We start from the raw sequence: 17567 nt of genomic DNA on the forward strand, positions 1-17567 counted from the left end.
AATGATATTTTAATATATTTGCTTGTAACCAATTTATCCAACTCTGAATTCCTCTATTCATCCATCAATTCATGATATTTTTGTTACATTTCAAAATAATTTGCAGATCTGTAAATTTCAAACCTAAACATGTCAGCATACAGATTATTAATATAGAATTAAATGTTTTACAGATTGTTTTGAAATAAAATTTATTTGTGCACAGAAATGCACAAGTGTTAAGTTTCCCATTAAATAAGTGTTGACAAGTGCATACATCTGTGTACCACAAATTCCCATCAAGATATAAATCAATATCAAAGAGCCAGAAAGTTTCCTCATACCCCTTTCCAGTCAATTAATACCCTAACTTTCACTCCTCCAGGGACATCTACTCTTGTAATTTTCTTTACCATAGATTAGTTTTGTGTCTCATACAAGTTTATATAAATAAGATGAACAGTATGTAGTCTTTCCTGTGACTTCTTTCACTTAGCTCATGCTGTTGTTCGAGTACTTCAAAACTTTTTATTGAAGCGTAATAGTCTGTTACACGATTATGCCGAACTTCAGTCACCCTGATGGTGGAGAACACCTGATGTGGTTCTGTGTTTAGTTTTTATGAATAAAGCTTTTATGAATATTGTTGTACATGCTGTTTTATGGACTTTTTTATTTCTCTTTGGTAAATAAGTAGGATTTAGAACTACAGGTTTATTAGGTAGGTGTGTGTTTATGGGTGCAGAACCATAAACACACACCTGCCTAATAGGTAGGATAGATGGTTATGGATCCTTTTTCTAGAATAAGTGTGTGATTTTACACTCCATGAAACATATTTTATACTTTTAATTGCTCCCTGATCTTGACAGTATATGGTATTGTCAGTCAGTTGTAGTTATTCGGGTGAATATGTAGTAGCATTTTACTATGATTTTAAGTTTCATTTATCTGATGGCTAATGAAATTAACCACATTTCCATGTACTTACTTTCCTATGTGAAGCAACATCCTTTATAAAGGATTCGTTTAAATCTTTGCTTATTTTATTTTTGAGTAGTATGTATTTTTACTGTTAAATTATCAGAGTTCTTTATATATCCTAGATAGTGGTCCTTTGTCAGATACATATTTTATGAATATTTCCCTGGTGTCTTGCCTATTTATTGAGTTTTAAAGCATTTTTTAATGATCAGAAGTTTTTTTTAATATATGTATGTCTTTTTAGCATGATACCTACTTTATTATTTTTATGGTAATTGCTTGATGTTTCCTATCTTAGAAAACTTTATCTGCTGCCAGGTCAATCAGATATTCTTCTTCTAGAAAATTGATAGTTTTAGCTATTATGTTTAGTTCTGTGATGCAAATCAAATTATTGTGGGGGTATGATGTGAACTAGTGATTATGGTGATTGAGATACTTTGTTTCTATAGAATACCTAGGGACAGTTTTGTAAATGTCCTTTATAATACTGAGAAACCTTTATTATATTCCTACTTTGTGAGAATTTTGGACATAAATTGGAATTGAACAGGCATTTTATAAAATGTTTTCTCTGCCTCTATTAAAATGATTATATCACTTTTCTCTTTTGGTTAATTAATATGGAAATTCAACAGGTTGGTTTCTGAATGGTAAACTAACCTACCATACCTAAAATAAAACCCCTTTGGTCATGCTGTATTAACTCTTCTTCCATTGCTAGATTCTCTCTTAATATTTTGTTAAGGAATTTTATGCATATGTTTATGAAGAATATTGGTCTGAACTTTCCTTTTTTGTGATTTTTTATATCATTTTGGTGTCATGGTTTTGCTGGCCTCATAAAATGAGTTTAAAAATATTATCTCCTCCTCTATTTTCTGGAAGTGGGTGTGTAAGATTCTTCTCACTTGTTTTTCCTGAAATATCTGGTAGAATTCACCAGTAAAGACATATAAAATCAGTTATGATTCCTTTTTTTTATGTTTTTCCAGTTATTACTGCCCAATAAACTTGGAAAAAAAACCATAACTTTGTTTCAGCATGTGCTTCTCAGAGAAAAAAGACTCAGTGATTCTTTTTAAATGGCTAGAGCAATATTCAGATTTTATATTTCTCCTTATATTTCCTGGCTTAAAATTAGTAATATCCATAATAATTTCTTCATAAGATCTGTAGTAATACTGTATTTTTTCTATCTTGGTCCATCAATCTTGCCAGATGTCTTTCAGTTTTATTTTTGAAAACAATCAACTTTAGATGTTCCTCATTTTCTGTATTTTTCTTTATTAATACTTTTGATATATACACTTAATTATTTTTCGTGTAACTTGGTTTAATATGGTTTTTTGTTGACTATATAATATCAGCTTATATACAGGTGAGACTATATTTTTCTGTAAGCACAGCTTTAGCATTATACCACAAAATTTTGATATATTTTACGTTATCGATCACTGAAATATTTTTTACTGTCTTTTTTATTCTTTTCCCTATCATTTATTCAGAAGTTTATAAATATCCACACAGTTATAACTGTAGTTATATCTGTCTTTATTTTTTTAGCTTTTAGTTCAATTCTACTGTAGTCAGACAAAATACTTGACTGATTTCAGTATTTTGAAATTTGTTGAGTTAACTTATGTCAAAGCATATAATCCAAGTTGATAAATGTTTTACATGTACTTGAAGACTATGAACTCTGTCATTTGGGGGTACAATGTTACAGTATGTGAAGTAGGTCAGATGTGTTATCTTTGTTTTTTAAACCTTAATGGTTGCTCAGAAATTCTTTAGCCCTCCTTTAACTTTCAGCCTTCATTGACCTAATATTGAGAGAAGGACTCTTAAAAGCATCATTCAGTTCTGGTCATAATTTTTTATCACTTAATTTCCAAATTGACAATCTTTGACTTTGAACTGTTATTGGTTCTCTTTTTATTTCATGTACTTATTGATAACTGTGGGTCTATATCTGATATCTTTCTGTTTTGGCCAACACATTGATGCATTTAAATATTCAAATAGTATTTTTCTGAGCTTCTTTTTTTGTTGTTTTAATTAGGAGTGGTTGAAAGTTTCTGTTTTACCATATAGCCAACAATAGCTTCCTGTTGGTCTCTTTCTGATTACTATTTTTTTTAAAAAACAGGTGCTTTTCACAGGCAGTTTTTGTTTTTTGTTTGTTTTGTTTTGTTTTGTTTTGTTTTGTTTTGTTTTGTTTTGTTTTGTTTTGTTTTTGACAAATAAGACTGGCCACAGAAGTTACCTAGAAATACAGGTAGTTTCAAAATATGAATGTAGTTTTAATCATCTGTTACAGAGACTTAATCATCTCTTCTATGTAGTCATTCCAGTGAGCTAATTCTCCACAACCCCCATAATTTTGAGTTAGCAGGGCATTAGCTTAACTCACAATTAAAGTCAGTAAGCCATAGGTCAGCAAGAATATAGGTGCATGTGTGTGTGAGTCTATGAAATATTTAGCTACTATTTGTTCCTCTTCGACTATCTTTGATCAGTAGTTCAAAAATCAGTTACCATCTACTCTTCCTTCACTCCACCCCTGTGCCCACTCCCTTTCTGCTTCCTCTGTACTTCCCCCACTATGTTGTATGGTGACGTGATACTCGGGGAAGATGCCACAGTTGATACTTATGGCTGGGTTACGATTTCAAGTAACACATTTATTTGAGATTGTTTGGGTCATGAGACATACTTTTGGAAAGCTCTCTGTGCTGCCAAAGATCTATAGAGATATACGTGTTCTTTGATTTGTCCCTTTATCGGGTCTACTTTTCATGCATTTAGCAGCAGCTCTTTGTAGTTTGAGTATAAATTGTAAAAATGGTACTTCTTTTCTGTTTGGCTAATTTGAGGGAAAAAAGTGAGGTAGAAATACTCTTGCTTATATTTTTTTTTACCTACATAAAAATCAAGAACAGTTTTAGGCCATGCAACTAAATTTTCTCCATGCCTAATTAAAAAGTCTGACTTCTGTTTTTGGAAGGAAAAATAGAGAAGCACAGAGATTGTGCTTTTCCTGGGCATATTCTTATACAGCAAAGTGCCCTAGAAGTATTGTACTTGTGAATTTTCAATATTACTGAAATATTGAAGCATATATTAAAAAATTAAGCGTACATCAATTTGGCCTATTAGTAGAAGTATGAGGATTTTAAATAAATCTATAGATAAGATGTAGTACAGAGCTAAAAGTTTTCCATGTATTCTGATTGCTTAAAGCATTTGGTCCAGTAATAATTTGATGTGATAAATTATATAAAGAAAGGCCACCATGTTCTTTCAGGGACTGGCAAACAGATATTCAGACCAAACTGGCATTAAATAAAAACACACATGAAAATTCTCCAAATCAGTGACCATGTTGAAAAATAAATAGATGGATTTTCACAACCTGAACTAACACAGATTTCACATCTGGCTTCTTGAGAAGCCCCATCAGTATTACACACGAGCCATTCCAAATGTTAGGCAACAAGATATATTCATTAAGGGTGACCCATGGAACACCAGCCAGGAGCATATGGCAATTGTCTTTACCATACAAAAATCTGGGTTGTGGTATATGCAAAGAATCTAAGACATTCATACAGCAGACTGCCTTAGAAACTATTTTTTTTAACTTTTTTAAATTGAGTTATAGTCATTTTACAATGTTGTGTCAAATTCCACTGTACTTAGAAACTATTTTTTTCTGGCCACTCTGTTCTTGAATTTTTCCAAGGCACTACAGAAAACAACACATAGAAATGTGCTGGGAAACTGCAGAAAGTTAACAAAAGTTTGGCACAAGATAATTACTCATTTTTATATGCTTCTGATTATATTTTTAAAAACATTATGCCCTGTTTTAAAGAATTTAACATGATTTAAAGTGGCTTTCAATGATATGTAATACTTAATATTTCAAAAGTAGAATGCAAATAAGAAACAAGGGTAAAATTAAAACAAGTAACAGAGAAAACCTAAGATATTGCATGCTATAATATCCTGTACATATATATTGTAGTTTATTAGGAAATCCACACATCTAATAGGAATAAATGGAAAGCCAAGTTTTGACTAGCCATACAAATAGACGGCATGACCAAAAAAAATTAAGATGTTTGTAATTGGTGCATGGTTTAAGGAAACCATTTGCTGTCTTGACTCCTTATTTCCTGTCTTGATACCAATAGTACCCTAATTTTTCAACTAATACCTTCATCTCACACAATTGAAAAATCATTCTCACCACTGAAAGTTTGTTGATCCATTTGAATGATTGATATATTCCTAAATAACAGAATACAAATTTTATTAGAGTTAATGTCACAGTGCTCCTTGCTCATCTTTTTTTTTAAATGAAGTATACTTTAAGGTATACAACACATTGATTTATTTTTTTATAGATTACACACCATACAGAGTTGTTATAAAATTTTAACTATATTCTCTGCAATGTACATTGCATTCCACTGACATTTATTTTATAACTGGTGATTTGTACCTCTTAATTCCCTTCGCCTGTTTTGCCCCTCCTAGCACCCTTTTCCCTCATGGCAACCACTACTTTGTTCTCTGTATCTGTGGGTCTGTTTTGTTATATTAATTCGTTTTGTTTCTTACATTACAAATATAAGTGGAAACATATAGTATTTGTCTTTCTCTGACTTATTTCATTAAGTGTAATACCCTCTAAGGACCATCCATGCTGTCACAAACTGCAAGATTTCATTCTTTCATTAGTTTTCACTTTTATGGTTAAGTAATAATCCATTATATATGTGTTGCGTAATGGAATATTACTCAGCCATTAAAAGGGAAATATAAATATATATAATCTCATTTATTCATCTGTCAATGGACACTTAGATTGTTTCCATATCTTAAGTATTGGAAATAATTGTTCTATGAGTACTGGGATGCATATGTCTTTTTCAACTAGCTTTTAAAAAAATTTTTTTTTCAGTTAAATATTCAGAAGTAGAATTGCTGGATTGTATTTCCTCTTTACCCATTTCTTATAAGGCTGGTTTAATGGCAGTACATCTTAGTTTTTGTTTGGGAAACACTTTCTCCTTCAGTTCTTCAATTCTAAATGATAACCATGCTGGGTAGAGAATCCTTGGTTGTAATTTTTTTTTCTTTGAGCACTGTAAGTATATTATGCTACTCCTTTGTGGACTGCAAAGTTTCTGCTGAAAAAATCAGCTGATACCCCTATTGGGCTTCTTTGTATATGACTTTGTTTTTATCTTGCTGTCTTTAAAATTCTCCCTTTAACTTTTACCATTGTAAATATGTTGTGTCTTGGTATGGATCTCTTGGGGTTCATCTTATTTGGGATTCTCTGTGCTTCCTTTACCTGAATAGCTGTTTCCTTTTTCAGATTAGGGAAGTTTCTAGCCATAATTTCATCAAATATATTTTCTGCCTCTTTTTCTCTCTATTCCTTCTGGGACCCCTGTAGTGAAAGTGTTAGTTAATTTGATGTAGTTTCTCAGATCTCTTAAATATCTACATTTAAAATTGTTTTTTTCTTTTTTCTGGTCCAACTGGGTGATTCCTACTATTCTGTCTTCCAGGTTCCTTATACATTTTTCCTGTATCATTTAGTCTGCTGTTGTTTCCCTCTAGTGTATTTTGTATTTTAGTTATTGTATTTTCCAGCTCTGTTTGGTTCTTTTTTCTGTTTTGTAATTCTTTGTTGAAGCTCTCACTGTGTTCCCTTATTGTTTCCCTATTTTGGTGAGCCTTTTTTATGACCTTTTGAACTCTTATCAAGTAAATTACTTTCTCATTTCATTAGGATCTTTTTTCCCTTTGTTCTTCTGTTTGGAACATGTTCCTGTGTCTTTTCATTTTGTTTGACTTTCTGTGTCTGTCTCCATGAAAACAGGTGAAAAAGTTACCTTTCCCAGTCTCTAAGGCATGTTCTTGTGTAGGAGTGCACCTCTGCAGTCTGTGTGTTCCTGGGGGCTTTGGCAGGAAGACTGGAGTTGAAGCAAGTGTGAGCTGAAGTTTTTTCCAGGGTGTGCTGGTGGCTGTTGCCTTCAGGGTGGGGTGAGGGGAAGGCTGCAGTTTCCAGAAAGGCTAGAGCTGCAGCTCTGCATAGGTTGCAGCTTCTCCTAGGGGATTCAGGTGGTTGCACCTTGAAGGAGGGCAGGACTGGAGCTGGAGCCCAGAAGGGGCCAGACTTTTCCCAGAGTGCACCAGGGCTGATCCTTTGGCAGGTGGTGGAGTGTTACAACTGGAGCCCAGTGCAGACTGGGTACATGCTAGGGCCCTGATGGCAGGCCAGCTAGAGTACCAAGCACTTTTTAATGTGCTGCCTCTGCAATGGGACTGGAAACAAATAAGTTTGTGGATACACCCTTTAAGAGCAGATTCAGTTTTCCTACAGCCCTCAAGTTCTCCCTGTTGTGAGACACACTGGTTTTCAAAACCAGTTATGGTGCCTTATCTTCCCAGTGCTGGACTCCAGGGCTGAGGTGCCCAATGTGGGGCTTGAACTCTTGCACTTTAAGGAGGTCCTCAATGTTTGTGATATCTCCTTCCTCTTTTGGATTGCCCACTGAAGTGTATGTCTTGACTAGATTGCTTCTCTTCTCTTCCTTTCTACTCATCTCAATCATCTCATCATCTCAATGTGAGTGTGTGTGTGTGTCTCTGTGTTTTTTTTTTTCCCATTCTTATTTGTAAAAGAGGCATTCTGCTAGTCTCCAGGTTGTTCTCAGAGAGATTTGTTTTACATGTGGTTGTAGTTTTGGTGTTTTCATGGGAGAAGGTGAGCTTGTGTCTTTTTAGTCTGCACTCGATCCCACTTCTCTTTGCTCATCTTTATATACCAAGTTTCTAACATAATTCTACCATTTTTACCTGTGTTACTATATTGTGAAATTTACTTAATTTGATTGTATAATATGAAATAATGCTTCTGTAATTTGAGTTTATGCATACAGCCAGTTCTGCTACAATATGATACAACATTCCTGAACATTTTATATTATGTAAAATTATGCACTGAAATAAGGAGGCATGCCAGAAAGGCAGTTATGGACAAACCACTTAAAATATATGCAACTTTCTAACCTGACCTCCAACTGAAAAATAACACTACAAGTAAATATAAGATACAGTAAATTACACTTTTTAAAAAGAGAAGAGAGTTTTAAAACCATTATCCAAGGAGAAAATTTTAAGAAAAATCAAGGATTATTATTCTTAGGAACAAAAAATAATTTTAGAACTTGTAGTTTTTCTTCTTGAAGGAAATTCCCTCTGGATTTAAAATGCCACTTTTTCAGATTTATATTTATATTCAAGATTATATGTAGGGAGGGGTGATATTAAGTGATCTGTTATTATATTGACTAGCACTTATCCTGATTTATATCTAAAATAAAGTGTGATTAAAATAGTTAATAAACCGTAAGAAACTTGCAGGTGGTTAGTTTTAAATTCAAAAGAATAGCAGTTTATCTCAGTTTATTTTTGTTTATCAGCGAAGTTCTAGTTGAAGCTGTGTTTGGAGTATGTCACTTGTGTCAGACTTCTGTTCATATTATAATGGAAGTAGGGGTGGGTTTTATACCCAACTTGTTAGAAGGAGAATAGATTACATAGAAAGCCAATTATTAAAAGACCCATTACTAAATAGAAACAGACTCATTAAATGTTACTCTATGGTGACCAGTAAATACTTGTTGCATTTGAGTTGCAGGAATAAGCTTTCCTACATCAAATCCAGTCTGGCTGAGCCTATACTTGCCAGGGTGGGGTGGAAATCAGTTCTGAGTCATTGTGGAATAGAGAGCCCCTTTCCCTGTCTTTCAGAGACAGGAGAACCCTAGGGATCTTGGAGCAAGTCATCAGGACTTCAGCCCATTACAGTGACCTCAGAATTGCTTACTTTCCAAATGACATAGTTTATCTGAAGATACATTTTACTGCCCCTTGTCATCCATTTCCTCTCTGCCAGGATCTCCCTCATAGCTCTTAATTTTTTAAAAAATATAGTCAAGTTTCCATTTTGAAGCACCTCCTCCTTTGGGGACAATAATATTCTTAGGATCCTTCCTGGGAGTAGAACACAGGTGTCAACCCCTCTTGAAACCTCACAGTCCTCTATCTTTTGGGTATCAAGTAGTATAATCTAGTTCTTCCCTTTTCCTTCAAATGCATATCATTCCCTTCTTGGGCAAACCATCTGCTATTGTGATGTCAGCTTTTGAAGAACCAGAGGCCTATTAATCCTCCCCTAAAAAAGAAAGTCACACTTGGAAAGCTGAGGTAGCATGCTCTCTGCAGATGCTACACAATTGAGAACAAGAGAATTACTATTCTGGTTGATAATCCTGTTGCACACTTAACCACCACCCTCTAACAACAGTAGTTGAGGTTTGATTCTTTAGTCTTCCCTCTCCTTCACTTCCCTTCACCCCTAACACAGCATCACAACCTGCGAAATCTCTCTTGGATCTGTCTACTTCTCTCCAGCTCTCAGGGAGGGAACCTAGATTAAAACACCTCATCTCTCACCTGGACTACTACAGGGTATCTCCCCATCTCATTCCCATATGCTCAAATTCCTTCTTCACAGAGGGAGATGATTTTAAAATACAAATTAGTTTGTATTTATTTATTATTTATTTTATTATACCACATCCCCACCTTCCTATACATTCCTTTCTTGAAGACCTTTAAATGGCTTCTTATTTCTCTAAGAATAAAGTCCAGCACTGTAGCCTACAAGATCCTGGAGGGGTTAACCTTTCTAGAACACTCCAACTAATTTTACAACAACACCACCGTGTTCTCTGCATTCAGTAACATTGCTGTCATTCACTCTGTCCTTGGGTCATGGTCTCCAGTGCCGGCCAGACCTCCTCCAGTCCTGCGTACCCCACAACACCCATACAGAAGGTGCTTTCACCTGCTGTTGCTTCTTGGAAGAGGCCACTTTCCATTTCACCATGTACTTCCTATTCCTTCTTCAGGTTTCAGTTGAGTCTTTACTTCTGACTTTTTTTTTTTTTTCCCCAAGATGAAATCCTGCCTGTTATAACTACTTTTCCACAGATACATCAGCATTTGTTTTAAACATTAGTTTTAATGTTTTGGTTCAGACAGAATTCCATCTCCATGAAAGCAGAGCTCTATTAAGTTTTTGTTTACTATTATATCCACCCTATGAAATATAGTTTCTGACATTTTGTAGGTGGTGAGTAAATATTTGTTAAAAGAAAGACTATTCACACCTAGGTACAGTACAGTAGTTATTTGGCTGATCATTTGCACTTACAGTTGTGATTTCTTTTTCCCCTTTCTTCTTGTGCTACTGGAGTGCAGAGTCGTTTGGAATAAGTAAAAAGGAAAACAAATAATCCCACATTATGGGGAAAGTCCTAAAGAATATTGTTAAGATTGACTTTTCCTGGAAAATAGGAAATAAACCTAATTCTTAATCCTTTTATCTTTGTGTATTAAATATATTTTGCTTTAAAATGAAAAATAAATATTTGTGACTTGTGTTTGGGAAAAAAAGTTAATATTAGTTAATTTTTTTTTCCACTTAGGTAAGAATCTACATTATTTAGGCTTCTAACTCACCATTACATGGTGAGAAAAAAATATGCTAATGAAGAGCCAGCTTTTTTCCAGGTAATGATACTGGAAGACAGGCAACTTGAAAGACAATATGACCTTATTTTGATTTTTAACTTGAAATAATTGTGCACTAAAAAATTCAGTATCTTACTCAAACTTGAGCTCATGTTGATATACTACAGCTACACTGTTCACGCCTCATACTCTGAGACTTTCAACATAACATGGAAAGTAGAGTTGAGGACCACACAGCCAAGCTGTAGTTAAAAAAAAAAAAAAAAAAAGCCATTAATAAAGAAGCCATCAGTACTGCCCTCTGCCACCCCAAATGAGAGGATACTTAGGGCACGAACGTATTCTGCCGTAGGAAACTGAGTGAGATTACTGAGGGCTAATTGGTGATAACTCCTCCTGTGTCCACAAAATAGCAATAAATACATTGCAGTTTCCTTTTATATAGTGGCCAATTTAATTCATATGGGCAGCTAAAGATACTGATACAATAAGTGGTGTATCATAGTGTTAGGTGGGCAAATTCTCGAGTCAGATAATTTGGGTTGAAATAATCTCTTTACCTCTTCCACATTGTCATCTAGGGTAAAGTAAGCATCATTAATAATCCTGTTTCTTTTCTATAAATGGATAAAATAGCACTTCCTATTTCATAGGGAGTTTAAAAGAGAAATGAGTGGTGAGTGCTTAGTATAATGCTTGGCACAGAACATACACTCAGTAAATCGTAATTACTATGTGATACTGGTAATCATGCCACAAATATAATTAGGATAATCTACATACCATTTTATAACAGCAAAATAAACCTGATTTGAAAACAGTGTGTGTTATTCTGATGAGTACTTATTGGTAGAAAAGATGGATTTTATGGAATAAACTAAAACTAAAAAAATACAGTATTAAACTTAATATTAAATTGGCACTTGTTTAGTTTACATATAAACCTTAATCTTTGACATATAATAGTTTCTACAGATAGTGTTTAGAAAAATAAGTTGTTTTTGAAGTTATAAATATTTAGAATAGGAAATATTGAAAAGTTGACCAAAACAAACAAATAATAGAAAACTATCCCTTATCAAACTTTGTTTTCAAATTCTGTAGATAAAATTCCTAGCTTGTTTTGATTAAGTTATTTTTGAATACTATTATTTTCCACGGCTTTTATTTTACTGTTTTCTGTCCTAAAAAATAAAAGAACTTCAAACAAAAATTTATTAATTTCATCCTTTCTTTCATAAAGGATAAGAATAAAGTTGAAAAGAAATAAGTAGGGTTTTTTTGAGGTATACTTGATTTATAATGTATTAGTTTCTGGAGTACGGCTTCAGTTTTTCATATATATGTGTATATATATTCTTTTTTATATTTATTTTCATTATAGGTTATTACAAGCTATTGAATATAGTTCCCTGTGCTATACAGTAGGGCCTTTTTGTTTATCTATTTTGTGTATAGTAATTTGTATCTGCTAATCACAAACTCCTAATTTATCTATCCCTCCCTTTTCCCCTTTAGTTATCACAAGTTTATGTCTGTGAGTCTGTTTTGTAAATAAGTTCATTTGTGTCATTTTTTACATTGCACATAGAAGTGATATCATATGGTATTTGTCTTTCTCTTTCTGGCTTACTTCACTTAGTATGATAATCTCTAGGTCCATCCATGTTGCTGCACATGGCGTTATTTCATATATATACACACACACCACAACTTCTTTATCAAGTTATCTGTTGATGAACATTTAGGTTGCTTCCGTATCTTTGCTATTGTAAACAGTGTTGTTATGAACATTGGGTTGCATGTGTCTTTTTAAATTAAAGTTTTCTCTGGATATATGTCCAGGAGTAGAATTGCTGGATCATAAGGTAACTCTGTTTTTAGTTTAGTTTTTCTTTTAAAGCCATCTCCATTACTGTTTTCCGTAGTTGCTGCATCAGATTACATTGCCACAAACAGTGTAGGAGGGTTCACCCCCGCAAAATTAATTTTATACACTTCTTTAAGTTGATCTTTTTTTCTTTCTTAAACGTTTATTTAATAAAAGCGATTAAAGAAAAAATATTTAAATTTTTACAGTATTGTCTTCCCAATAGATTATAAGCTCTTCAAGGGCTGGGACGTGGGTATCTCAATCAGCAACATATAATGGATTATATAAAATGGTGTGTTGAATAAATAAATGCATGATGAATGAGTAATGAATGAATAAATGAACAAGTATGTAATCTCTTAGCTTTTATTGAAGTTTGTTTTTATTTGATAAATTTTATTGTGAATTGCTGGATGTGGTGACTCAGAATAGATGAGGTGACCATAGAGTAGTTAAATTGGTTGGTCAGGTCTCATTTAAAACAATTTTACATTTCTAGACAGAATTTTAATATGAAACTCATCCACTAGCATTTTAATCACATTAAAATTGCAAACTCACTGTAAATTGTGAACTTATGCTGAAGAATTCCAGTTTAATAACTTCAGCTCATGTTTTGAAACTAATTTATAACTGGTCAGGAAAGAATCTAAAGTCTTATGTCTTATAAAATTACAATAAGCTATAATTTGCTGGTTCTTAAATGTTGGAAATCTTATTAGCTCTGTGTTTTTATTCCTAAAAAAGTTCCTGACTTTTGTTTAGATGGAAAAATAAAAATATAAATGTTGGAATGTTAGCTTCCTTCATTTCCATACAAGCATTAGTTAATAAGTAAATGCCAATCTGAGATTCCCAATATAAATATGGCTGGGCAAACTGAGGCATTCTGTATCTCTTTTCATAAAAATAATCTAAATGGAAGAAGAGGAAGACAAAAATTCAAACTCCATTTTTTTGAAAATTAGAAAACATGGCTAAACTTTGATAAGGACTGGTGAAGGCAAGTTCATGCATATACCATCTAGTAAGAAACGTAAATGGAGGAAAGCAGAGATGAATGGGATACAGTGTCAAAATTCAAACACATATCTAAAGCTGTGGGTCACAACTGAGGGGCAAAAGTGTTGAAATCTGAGGCAATGGGCGATGTCAGAAAACCCCTTGATTTAGTTCTAAGGAAACAGAAGAGTCAGAGCTACCAAAAAGAAAAAAAAAATCATTCACAGAGCAATATTTGCAGGAATTACTTTTGTGGCAGCCAAGAAGAAGGATTTGAAGTTAAGGAAAACAATTATCTTGTAATACTACCCTGACAAGTCCTCACAACAGAAAGTTCTTAAAATAGCAGGTTGCAAGGCACCAAAATATGCTGTAACTGAAAATCAAAATCAAATCAACAGAATGCATAAAAATATATGTAATAAGAAAAAAGAAACGAGGAGAAAAATATATTACCAAAGAAGACTAGTTAGAACAATATTGCCATTAAACAGGTGAACATTGAAAAAAATAAATGCATTAAAATAACTGCATACAAGCCTATAGGAAGAAAAAACCCTAAGATAAAAACATAAATACTCAGGAGAACCCCTAATGAGATGTGAGAAGGTGATGAAACACAACCTAGCCAGAAGGATTTTTTTTTAAGTCACAGATAAACATAAAAATAGAATACACACAAGACTAAAGAGACACTGCAGGGAAAAAAAGGATCGAGAAAGTACAATTAAGAAAATTAGGTGCAACTGAACTAGATTTTTAAAAAGCAGTTTTTGAATTAGTGAGAAAAAAATAGATAGCAGAGGCAGGCAAGATGTTCCATTATATGTGTATTTTTATTCTTCAAAAAGAAAACCAAAATTATGTTAACAGAACAAATATTTAATTATTTGAATATGAAAAACAATCTCCAAATAAGAGAATGAGTCTTTAAGGTGTACTGTATACCACAAAAATTGATTCATATTGTCATCATTGAGAAAAATTTGGTAAAGTACTGGATTTCAAAACTAAACTAAATATCCTCTCTACAAAGGTAGGCTAAAAATAACTTATAAATAAGAAATAAAATAATGATGGCCTCAAATTTCTCTACACTAAAATCCAATAACTGAAATCAGTGAGGTAAATAAACATTTTAAAAACGTTCAAAGAAAGTGTGAAACAAACATATTAATTCAGACAAAATGCCTTTCAAGTATCAAAACTAAAGAGAAATTTGAACATGCAAGATTTCAGGGGATGTTGTTTCCCTGAACTTTGTTTGAAAAAAAATGGAGGATATACCTCAGCCAACAGAATAATAACTGGGAAATTATAGTAAAGCACTGGTAGTGAGCTGGAATATAATTAGTAATAAACTATAAGTTTGGGAGAAGAGACACAGAGGACAATGTAAAAATAAAATATCAATGTAAAACTGATACAAATTAAAAATTTATATGTGAAAAAAAATGAAGCCTGGAGAAATAATAGAATACAAAATAGTATAAGATGGCTTACTATAGTATATCACATTACAAAGATAAAACTTGAAATACATTACCTTTGCCTAAATTCTGCTGGGAGGAAAAAAGGAAAAACAAAGACTGTACAAAAATATATAATTACACCCATAGTAAGGAATTAGTAAATGTTGATGAAAGAAATGGAGTAGAAAATAAATTTATATAAAGTTGTACATCTAGAAGTAATCACTGGAACAAAATTACAGAACTTCCAAAATATCAGAACTACACACACAGACACAGAAAGGAAAGAGACAATTTAGTAACAAAATCTGAAACATAGAAAAGAAAAATAAACTACTTTGTTTGAAATACAGAAAATCTGTATTATCAAAAAATATGAAAGTTATGACTCAACTAATGAAAAGATTTACAACAATCTGGGAATGATTCGTACAAAAAAAAAAAAAAGATTAATCTTGGCAAGGATGAGCTTTGGGGCATTTTAACTTGCCCATTTCTCATCACCTTCTCCAAACTTCAAGAAAGGATTTCAAAGTTCTGCAATCTTGGTGAAAATCAGCAGTCTTGCAACCACTGAAGAAGTTAAAATAGGATTGAAATTGTTACAAAACCCCATTCCCAGAGTACTGCCATCATTTGACCTTTCTAGAAACTTTGGAAAACCCTACTCACAGAGCATGTCTTTGTTTGATCTGATCCAGAGATTGTTTAATAAGAGTGGCCTTCTTCCTAGGGATATTAGTCAAAAAGATCTTCAGCAGGGGCCTTTAAAAAGACTTCAGCAGGTTCCTGGAAATCTAGAGTCACACAAATGCCTGGGGCTCGGCACATGGCCAGGGAAACTGTGGAGCTGTGTGAAAACAGGAAGTGAAGGCTAAGGCACAGTTGGACACCACTGGGCTGAGTGCTGAAGATCTGTGCCACTGTGTACACAGAACCCTTTGGCAAAAACTGGAAGACTGACTGGTTCTGGACATCTAAGGAAATCTCTAGTGAGTCATTAACTGATCCTAAGCAAACTAGCCAGGGACATCACTAGTCACACATGGCAAAGAATATATACTTCACAGAATTAGTTCAGGGAAGTCCCCAAATGAACAGCAACAACGACACCAAACAGGAACAACTATAAACTTGAGAGGTGTAACATCTCATTTGCAGAGATGCCAAAATACATTATTCAAAAAATTCATTTTTTACCAAAAAATTATAAAACATTCAAAGAAACAGTATGGCAAAGACACTGGAAACAAATAGTTCATAGATACTGTCCTTGAGGAAACCCAGAAACTACACAGACTTTAAATCAGCTATTTTACCTATTTTGAAAGAACCAAAGGAAACCCTGTCTAAAGAACTACAGAGAAGTATGAGAACAATGTCTCATCAACAGGTTATTAATAAAGAGATAGAAATTATAATAAAGGCTATAATATAAATTTTGAAATTGTACAGTATGATAAGTCAAATCCACTGCAGTTGGTCAATAGTAGATTTGAGCAGGCAGAAAAAGAATCAAAGGAAAAAAGTGAACATAGATCAACTGAGATTATCCAACCTGAGGAGCAGAAAGAAAAATGAAAAATGAGCACAATTTCAGACTTACGGGATATAATAAAATGTACCAGTATGTATAAAATGAGACCCCAACAGTAGTGGCAAGGGGGGGGGGCAGACATAATCTTGGAAAAAGTAATGGCTAAAAACTTCTTCTAAAATGATGAAAAACATTAATCTAAACACCTATAGATCTCAGCACACAAGAAAGATAAATTCAAAAAGATATATGCATAGAAATATAACCAAAATGTTGAAAGACAATCTTGAAAGCTACAGAGAAAAACAACCCATTGCTTACAAGAGAACCTCCCCGAGATAAACAAAATCAGAAACCATTGTGTGATGACATTCAAAGTGCTGAAGAAAAGGAGACTGTCAACTTTGCTGAATATAGGGTTCTCTGTTATCCTTCAAAATGAAGTATAAATTAAGAAATTCCCAGATAGAGTTGAATTCTCTCAGCTTTGTTTATCAAATGTTACCTACAATAAATACCACAAGGAGTTTTTATTTTCATTTTTGAAATGAAACAGCACTAGAAAATAACATCCAAATGAAAAAAAGAAAAAATACTGATAAAGGTAACTACAGAAGTAAACATAACAGACAGTATTAATGTATGTTTAGCTTGCAACATTTTTTTCTCTTACCTTATTTAAAAGATACCTACATGATGAAATAATTATAAATCTGTGATGATGGAAATGGCATATAAAGCACTGTATATGCAATGTGTAAGATGATACTTGATACAATATAACAAAGAAGAGGGTAGGAATGAAGCTATATGAGAGTAATGTTTTAGCACAGTATTAAAATTAGTTTGGTAAACAAGGTCCTGTATAGCACAGGCTAGTATATTTAATATTTTTAATAGCCTATAATGAAATATAATAGGAGAGAAATATATATATGTTCACTATGCTGTACAGCAGAAACTAACACAACCTTGTAAATCCACTATACTTCAATTTAAAAAAAATAAATAAAATTAGGTTGGCACTACTCTGAACTAGATTGCTATAAATTAGATGTTAATTGTAATCTCCAGGTCAACCACTAACAAT

General features: G+C 33.1%; 1 long non-coding RNA gene across 1 annotated transcript; it reads right to left on the bottom strand.

Annotated features, from left to right (window-relative positions):
- Positions 1–2642: 2642 nt before the first annotated feature.
- Positions 2643–16245, bottom strand: LOC116658285. The gene is made up of 3 exons (XR_004313599.1): positions 16235–16245; positions 15445–15447; positions 2643–3624 (listed from the first exon to the last, which is right to left on the bottom strand). It is a non-coding gene; the product is annotated as an uncharacterized LOC116658285 (long non-coding RNA).
- Positions 16246–17567: the final 1322 nt, after the last annotated feature.

The sequence above is a fragment of the Camelus ferus genome, chromosome 2, assembly GCF_009834535.1.
Source record: "Camelus ferus isolate YT-003-E chromosome 2, BCGSAC_Cfer_1.0, whole genome shotgun sequence".
In the NCBI taxonomy this organism is placed as follows: Eukaryota; Metazoa; Chordata; class Mammalia; order Artiodactyla; family Camelidae; genus Camelus; species Camelus ferus.